This window comes from Sinocyclocheilus rhinocerous, unplaced genomic scaffold (genome assembly GCF_001515625.1).
Source record: "Sinocyclocheilus rhinocerous isolate Xijiao unplaced genomic scaffold, SAMN03320098_v1.1 scaffold1488, whole genome shotgun sequence".
NCBI classification, from domain to species: domain Eukaryota; kingdom Metazoa; phylum Chordata; class Actinopteri; order Cypriniformes; family Cyprinidae; genus Sinocyclocheilus; species Sinocyclocheilus rhinocerous.
In genome coordinates this window covers 977825-985121 of record NW_015633542.1, presented here as the reverse complement: position 1 = coordinate 985121, position 7297 = coordinate 977825, and positions in this window count along the sequence as shown.

The window sequence follows — 7297 nt, the reverse complement described above, 5'->3', positions numbered from 1 at the left end:
TTTTTTTAAACGTTAGTTTTATTGGTTTTATTGGGTTAAATTCCGTATTTGCTGGCCTTTTTTAACATTCACTTATATTATCTTCTGTCATAAAAATCATAAAATGGGATGCGAGTGAAAAATTATAAACATTGAGTGTATGATAATGTCTAAATAGACAATGCAAAACATAAAATAAATAAACAAATAAGCTATTATGACCGGTGAAACTCTTTACAGCAACTAGACTAGAGCTAAATATATGTAGGCTATATTTATTAAACAGCCATACGGGCATCTAATGGTTAAACCATGGCATTACATAGGAATATTATTTTTCTGGCCACCAAACATCTCTAATTTGCCTCTTTGCACTGGAATTTAAAAAAACATTTTCTCTATTTTAACCCTAAATACTACGCTAACTGTAATATAAATAATAAGCATATTAGAACAAATATTAATGCTGTCTCTTCATCACTCCCCAGAATAAAATGCGATTGTAAAACGTAGTCAGCGTAGTTATCAATACACAATCAAAGCACATGATGTGTTAATAAGCACTAGAAATTGCTGCAAATATAGAGAAACTGCTGTCTATCCTACTTAAACCCATTCAAACATATTGACAGCACGGAGTTGTTTGAAACTACTGAGAGCTCCATGAACGGCGAGATCAAAGCGTGTAGCAACTCTGTTTCTCAACGGCTCTGAGAAGACCTAAGCAATCACCTAACAACCACCTAGAATACCCCAGCAACCACTCAGAACACTCTAGCAACCAAACTAGCAAATTTATTATTTTTTTAAAGCCTAAACAAATATTCTAAGAGGGCTACAAAACATGAAAATTCAGAAATTAACTATTTATTTATCATTTTACACCATATCAGTATCAAAGGCTATATTCATGGCAAACTCAAGAATCCAATTGAAAATAGTCTTAATAACAATACTTCAGTGAATTGTATAAAATAATTTAACTTTTTATTTTATTTTACAAAAAACAAACAAACAAATAATTTAATGAAAAATGTAATTAAAAACAAATAAATAAATAAATAAATATTAATACATAAATCATTATATACATTCTTTCAAATCAATATTTTAGAAATGAATACAATAAATTAATTAAATAAATTAAGTATTACACCATAGAAGAGTCTGACAAGTAACTGAATTGTTAGAGTTTTTAAAGAATTCATATATATATCAAACACCTATCTTTAAAATTGAATGTATGTTCTTTAAAAATTTACATTTATGAATGTAAAATTCAGCAATGAATTTAAATAAAATATTTACTTAATAATAAAAAAAACAGTCTTGTTTCAGAAAGTCACCAATAAAACAAAACTTTGGCAAACATAGAAGTTTGGGGATAAATTCTTTTTACAAAATGCATTAAATCAACAAACAAACAAACAAACACTTTGCAATAGATAACTCCAAAACTAGTGGATACATTTATGAGGGGGAAAAACGGTTTCATATCTTACTTGGTAACAATTACGATTAATTTTTAAAAGAAACGTTAACATTTTTGTTGACAGATAAAAATTCTGGTTATTAATTCTTGCATTTTAATTCTACGTTACTGAATTTATTATTAAAAAAATACACTAAAGATACCTGAGTTATATTAAGAATATAATTATAAAAGATTATAAACATAAAAAGAAATTGACCAATGAAGAGATTAGAATTAATAACGAAACTAGCATTGCGTCAGTGACTTTGCACCACTGACATCACCAATGATAATGTAAAAATATAACTGCTCTTCCAGTTTACAGCAAATATTCCTGACTATTATTGTAATATCTGCCACTAAAAAGAGGCTACTACAAGAGAGGGTCACATTGAATCAGATACTGAATAATTTAAACCGAATCCAGGACGTTTTAATCATCCTATTAGCTTCAGTCGGGCTAGATATTTCAGACTGTCTGGAGACATTCAAGGTCCGATGAACCTCTACATGGGTGGCATCTCAGCATCTCCTCAGATCGATAAAAACAACATCAGCGATACATGAAAAATAGCAGCAATGCATCATCCATGTCAAGGCCTTTCTCACCAAACACCCATGAGACACAGGAACGTACCTGTGATACTCACATACGTGGACTGACTACAAAACCAGTAATCTGTTTGCTATTTAATTGTTTATGCATGCATGCATACAGATACTCACATAAATATACAGCCATGCACATCTAAAAAAAAAAAGCACTCAGAGTGGGTTTCAGCCAATTCATGCTTCGTTTATGGACACAGGGGGTCATAGAGCAGCATTATTTGCTAGTGTGTGTGTGCATAATGAGAGAAGTCACTTTGGTTTTAGTATTATCATCGCATTCAGCACTCCCTCTGCACACACCATTCACGGCACAAAGAGGATGCAGTTGTCATGGAAACATTATGGCGACTTGAACCGGAGACGAGAGCTCCAAGGCTGTACCGTCTCTAGGCGACTACAGGTGCGCATCTCTATATCTATGGATGGGAACACCAAAGATGGACGTTCTACACCTTCTTGGACACCTGGCAAAAACACCAATGTTTGGCAGTGAACTCATCAGAAAAAATGTCTCAAGCTCTCTAGTGAGCTGCCTTGCATCTTCTGAGGAAGTAAGTGGCTGAACATTCTAGATGGTAGTTAGGGAGCAACTACAAATGCTGCACAAATAGTGCTCCACATGTCATGTGTATGTGAGACTTGAGTCTCGTAAATACAAATCTCATTAAATTACATTAAATAGGTTAAAGTAATCCGCAAAATTGATTATATTTAGCAATTTTTATCAATTTGTTTCAGTATTGAATAAAATATTTATTAAGATCAGACTGATTTTCACCGAGCAATGCATTCTGGGATAGCTTATATTTGTCTAAAAGATGGCATTTTAAAATTATATAATAAAATAACTATTTTTGGAACAGGCTATGCATCATTCAAAAGCTATATTTAGTTGGTAAAAAATTCGTAACGTACAATTGTTTTGATTTATTATTAATTTGTAATTAATTTTAAAAAGTACTTCTAGGTAATTTAATAAAAATGCACAAATTGATATTCAAACCCTGTAAACTCATTAATAAATAAGAAAAAGGCACATTTTGCCTTTTTAAATATTCAATCACTTCATCAAGTATAATTTTTTATTTTATTTTATATTTATGTATTTAAAATTTTTTGAGGAATTGTTATTAAAATAAATTATTTTTAAACTATTTGAAAAGTGTCTATATAAACGCAAATGCAGAAGTCTGGGGATAAAGTCCTTTTTTTTTTTTTTTTTACAAAATTAGAAAAGCCAATCCAAAACTTAGCAATAAACACAGCTCCCAAAATATGTCAATAATTGTTTTTTCAAAAGGATGAAAAAGGGAGCAATTGGGTGAAATATTATTATTATATAACTATAAATGCACTTATAACTTACTGGGTAACAATCATGATTAAAGCTTCAATAACTTTGTTGGCAAAAAAAAAAAAACAACAACCCTGAAGCTAGAATTCTTGTCATTCTATGTTACTAATCTATTATTCCAACAACTTTCAAAAAAATGTATATCAAGAATTGTTTTAGAATTGGATTGTGACTTCCAGAACAGGATAGGATCGTGAGGTGCCTAAAGATCCACACCCCTATATGTGATAGCTTAAAATGCGCCCTAGGTAGGCAGCTCACTAGGTTTTGGAGCACAGAATCCTATCATGCTACTATTCAGAGAGATCTAGGACACGTAGACAGGTATTCATAAAACTTCACTGAACTCTGAGACCTGTCACGTGTACAAGAACTACAGCATTTGTAGTACAACTGAATGGTGCAATTCAAATTGTGGCAATGCATAATGCTCCAGAGCAGTTTTTTAATAAAATAATGCCTTATAATAACCCGTAGTAACAAGTCAACCATCAAAAGACACCAACACTAGACCTATACTGTATTTAGTGGGTCACTTAGTATCTATTTCAGTCATGTCATATTAAATATTCCCATCCACAGTTCCCATCTCACTGCTCCAAAATCCTGCTCCACATAACTAATAATATCGAACATGTTCTGATGCATCGCACTGCGATTTCACTTTCAGTGTGCATAGACAAATTACTTGTCATAATAATAAAGCCAGACTGCTTTGTTGCATTTCTCTACGCCCATTAAATCACATAATTGTTTCATACTTAGCAAAATCTCAGAGCAAAAAATAGCAAGCCTCATCACAGAAACCATCAAGAGGCTAATGATTACAGCTGAAAAATACCGCCTGACTTGTATTTAATAGACTTCCTGTATGTCACACACAGCGCAGTGTGCCTAAAACGCATTTGGCCTCATTAAATATTCAAAAACTTCATCAAATATTGTCAGAAGTGTGATTATGTGAAGACAACCGTGCCCACTTAAGGCTAACAGACAAGGCAAGACATTGTAACCATTTCAACCAGCTACCGAAGTGCATCTACATGCATCGTCATACTGCATCCATTCGTTCATCCATCACTATACGGAATATTGCACAAAACTGCCCTCTCTGTCAGATTTGGCACTGCAATACTGATGAACAAATGAAAACAAGCAGATTCTCTTTCCTGACACAAAGAAGGATTAAATCTCAAAGTTTACACAAGATGTACAGATTATGAACGCAATATATGACAGCTTGAGGAAGGAAATCATACACTTGCGCTGGACATAAACACTTCAAGTATGCAATAGACAAATAAAACCCAATGTTCAGTGCATTTAATGACATAAAGCACAGTTTCAGCAATGGAACAGCAATCAGTATAGTCTATATAACATTGCATGAATATATTATAATATGAAATTTGATGTAAAATATCATACTTAAAACAAGGTTTACATGGATTTACGTGATAACTTATGAATTATGAATCAGTACACTCTATATTAAATATTATATGAATATATCAGAATATGAATATAATCTGTCATCTGCATAGACTATATTTATATGCACTGAAAATTATATATATAAAAAAAAGATTTATTATGCAAAACAAGACAAATAAAACCCTGAGTCCATTTAAAGTCTTGCAGATATATAAAAAAAAAAGAATAAAAAATCAAGAGAAATTATATATTTATATACATGTGAATTTACATGCCCAGAAGATTATAAGCTTTTATGTGGATTTGTAACTTCTATATGAAATGTTAAACTTTTATTCATATTATAATATATTCATATAGGCCTAGTATATGTGAAACAGTATTTTATGAACTATATTATGCACTGGACATTTTTCCTTGATTTTTTTTTTATATAATAATTTTAATATAAGCAATATATGCATATGCACATTATAAAATAGATTATTTATATGACCAATATGACATATAGACTGAAAATCTTCCATGACACAGTCATTTAGTCTCATTTGACGGTTATATCAGAGGGTGGCGTGTTGAATATTAATATTCCAGTCTCACATTCCCAGCAGTTGGATGAGTTTATCCTTCACAGGTGTCAAAACGTCAGAAATCTCGCTCACCTTTCCCGCATCCCTCCGCTCCCGTGGCGTCGGACGCGCTCGGCGTCTCCTCGTCGCCCACGAACAGCTGGTTCACTTCACCCTGGATGCCACCGGCGGTCACCGTGAACCTCTGGCTCATGCTGTCGCCCGGTGGCCTGAAGCGGACTGACGGGGAACGAATGAACGCGGCTTCGCTCTCTTCACCGGCTCCAGCTGGAGGAGTTCGCCGGTGATGCAGATGTGCGCCGGTCCGCGGTAATCAGCCCGGTCTCTGGTAGGGGAGTACGAGGACTAGTGCTAATACAAGAGCATAAACGTGTGTAACGTGTCCGGTTGAGACGTGCGTTTTATTGTTCTTTGATAACAGACATTGAATGAGTCAGTCTCGAGCGGATCATCAACCGGTGTCTGAGACTCTCTGCACATCCGGGTCCTAAAGCCCGCGAGCGCTCGATCAATCACAAACATTGATCAATATGTAGGCTGTATAATAATAATAATAATATTATATATATATACATTTCTTTATATATAACATATACTTTATGCTCTGTTTCTTTATTTTTAGATTTACTCTAAAAAAAAAAACACTCTAAATGGAGAACGTGACATTTTACTTTATTTTCCAAACCCATATTTTTCTCAAAATCAAAATTACGTTATTAATCTTTTTTAATTATTTTGGCAAAGTGTTATATTCACAAGACAAGATTCACTTTAAAACGTTCATAGCCTATTAGTAGCCCACTGATCTCACACAACAAAATCCTTTCAAATATGAGAATACAAAACAAGAAGCTTATAAAAACAATTATAAAGCTTTTCAAATTTATGTGAAGTATTATTTTCTTATTAAATTTTTTAATGTATATGTTCACTTTATACTTTGTTTTTATTTCTATTTCACATATTCTGAACTGTAACAATGATTAATATTTGCCTTGTTCTTTTTGCACTGTATTTGACTGTGATTAAATGCAAAAAAAGGAAAATGTGTACACATTTTTTGCTGCAAAACTGGACTTTATACACTAGCAAGTATTGCTATGATTTAAACAATAATGTACAGTATGGACTATAATTGTAATGGGGCGAACAAGTCGGGAGACGTGCGGATCCATATGCAAGGCGTTTATTCCTAAGAGTGGTCAAAACAGGCAGGGTCAAACACCAGCAAACAGGTACAATCCAGGGCGAGACAGAAGAGCAATCCAATAAACAGTCCAAGGTCAAAAACAAGAAGGCAAGGCAAGGAAACACAGAGACTCGGAACAGGGTACAGGCTAAACAATACTCGGCAGAGAATGGTTGTTTGAGTGAGTGTTATATAGTGAATGTGTGATTGATGACAGCTGTGTGCAATCAGTGCTGTGTGCAATCAGTGCAATGGCTGATGGGATATGTAGTCCGGGATGACATGCAACAGTTTGTGTTGTGCGAGAGTCACTGTAATGGAAGGGTGACCTCTGGTGGTGATTGAACGGAAGTCCATGGACAGGATTCGTGACAGAGCCCCCCCCCCAAGGAGCGGCTTCCAGACGCTCCAAACACTATACGATCCAGGTGGGCGGTGGAGCGGAGGCGGAACAGGGGGAGGGACGGAGGGCCAGATCTAAGGATAGGAGAGACCAGGGACTGAGGCAGAGCCGGCGGAGCAAGGAGCCAGGGTGGAGCCGGCAGTACAGGTGGAGCTGAGGACCACCACAGCAGAGCAGACGGGACCGAAGATCCCCACGGCGGAGCAGAAGACCACCAGAGCCAGACAGTAGACCACCACGGCGGAGCAGAAGACCACCAGAG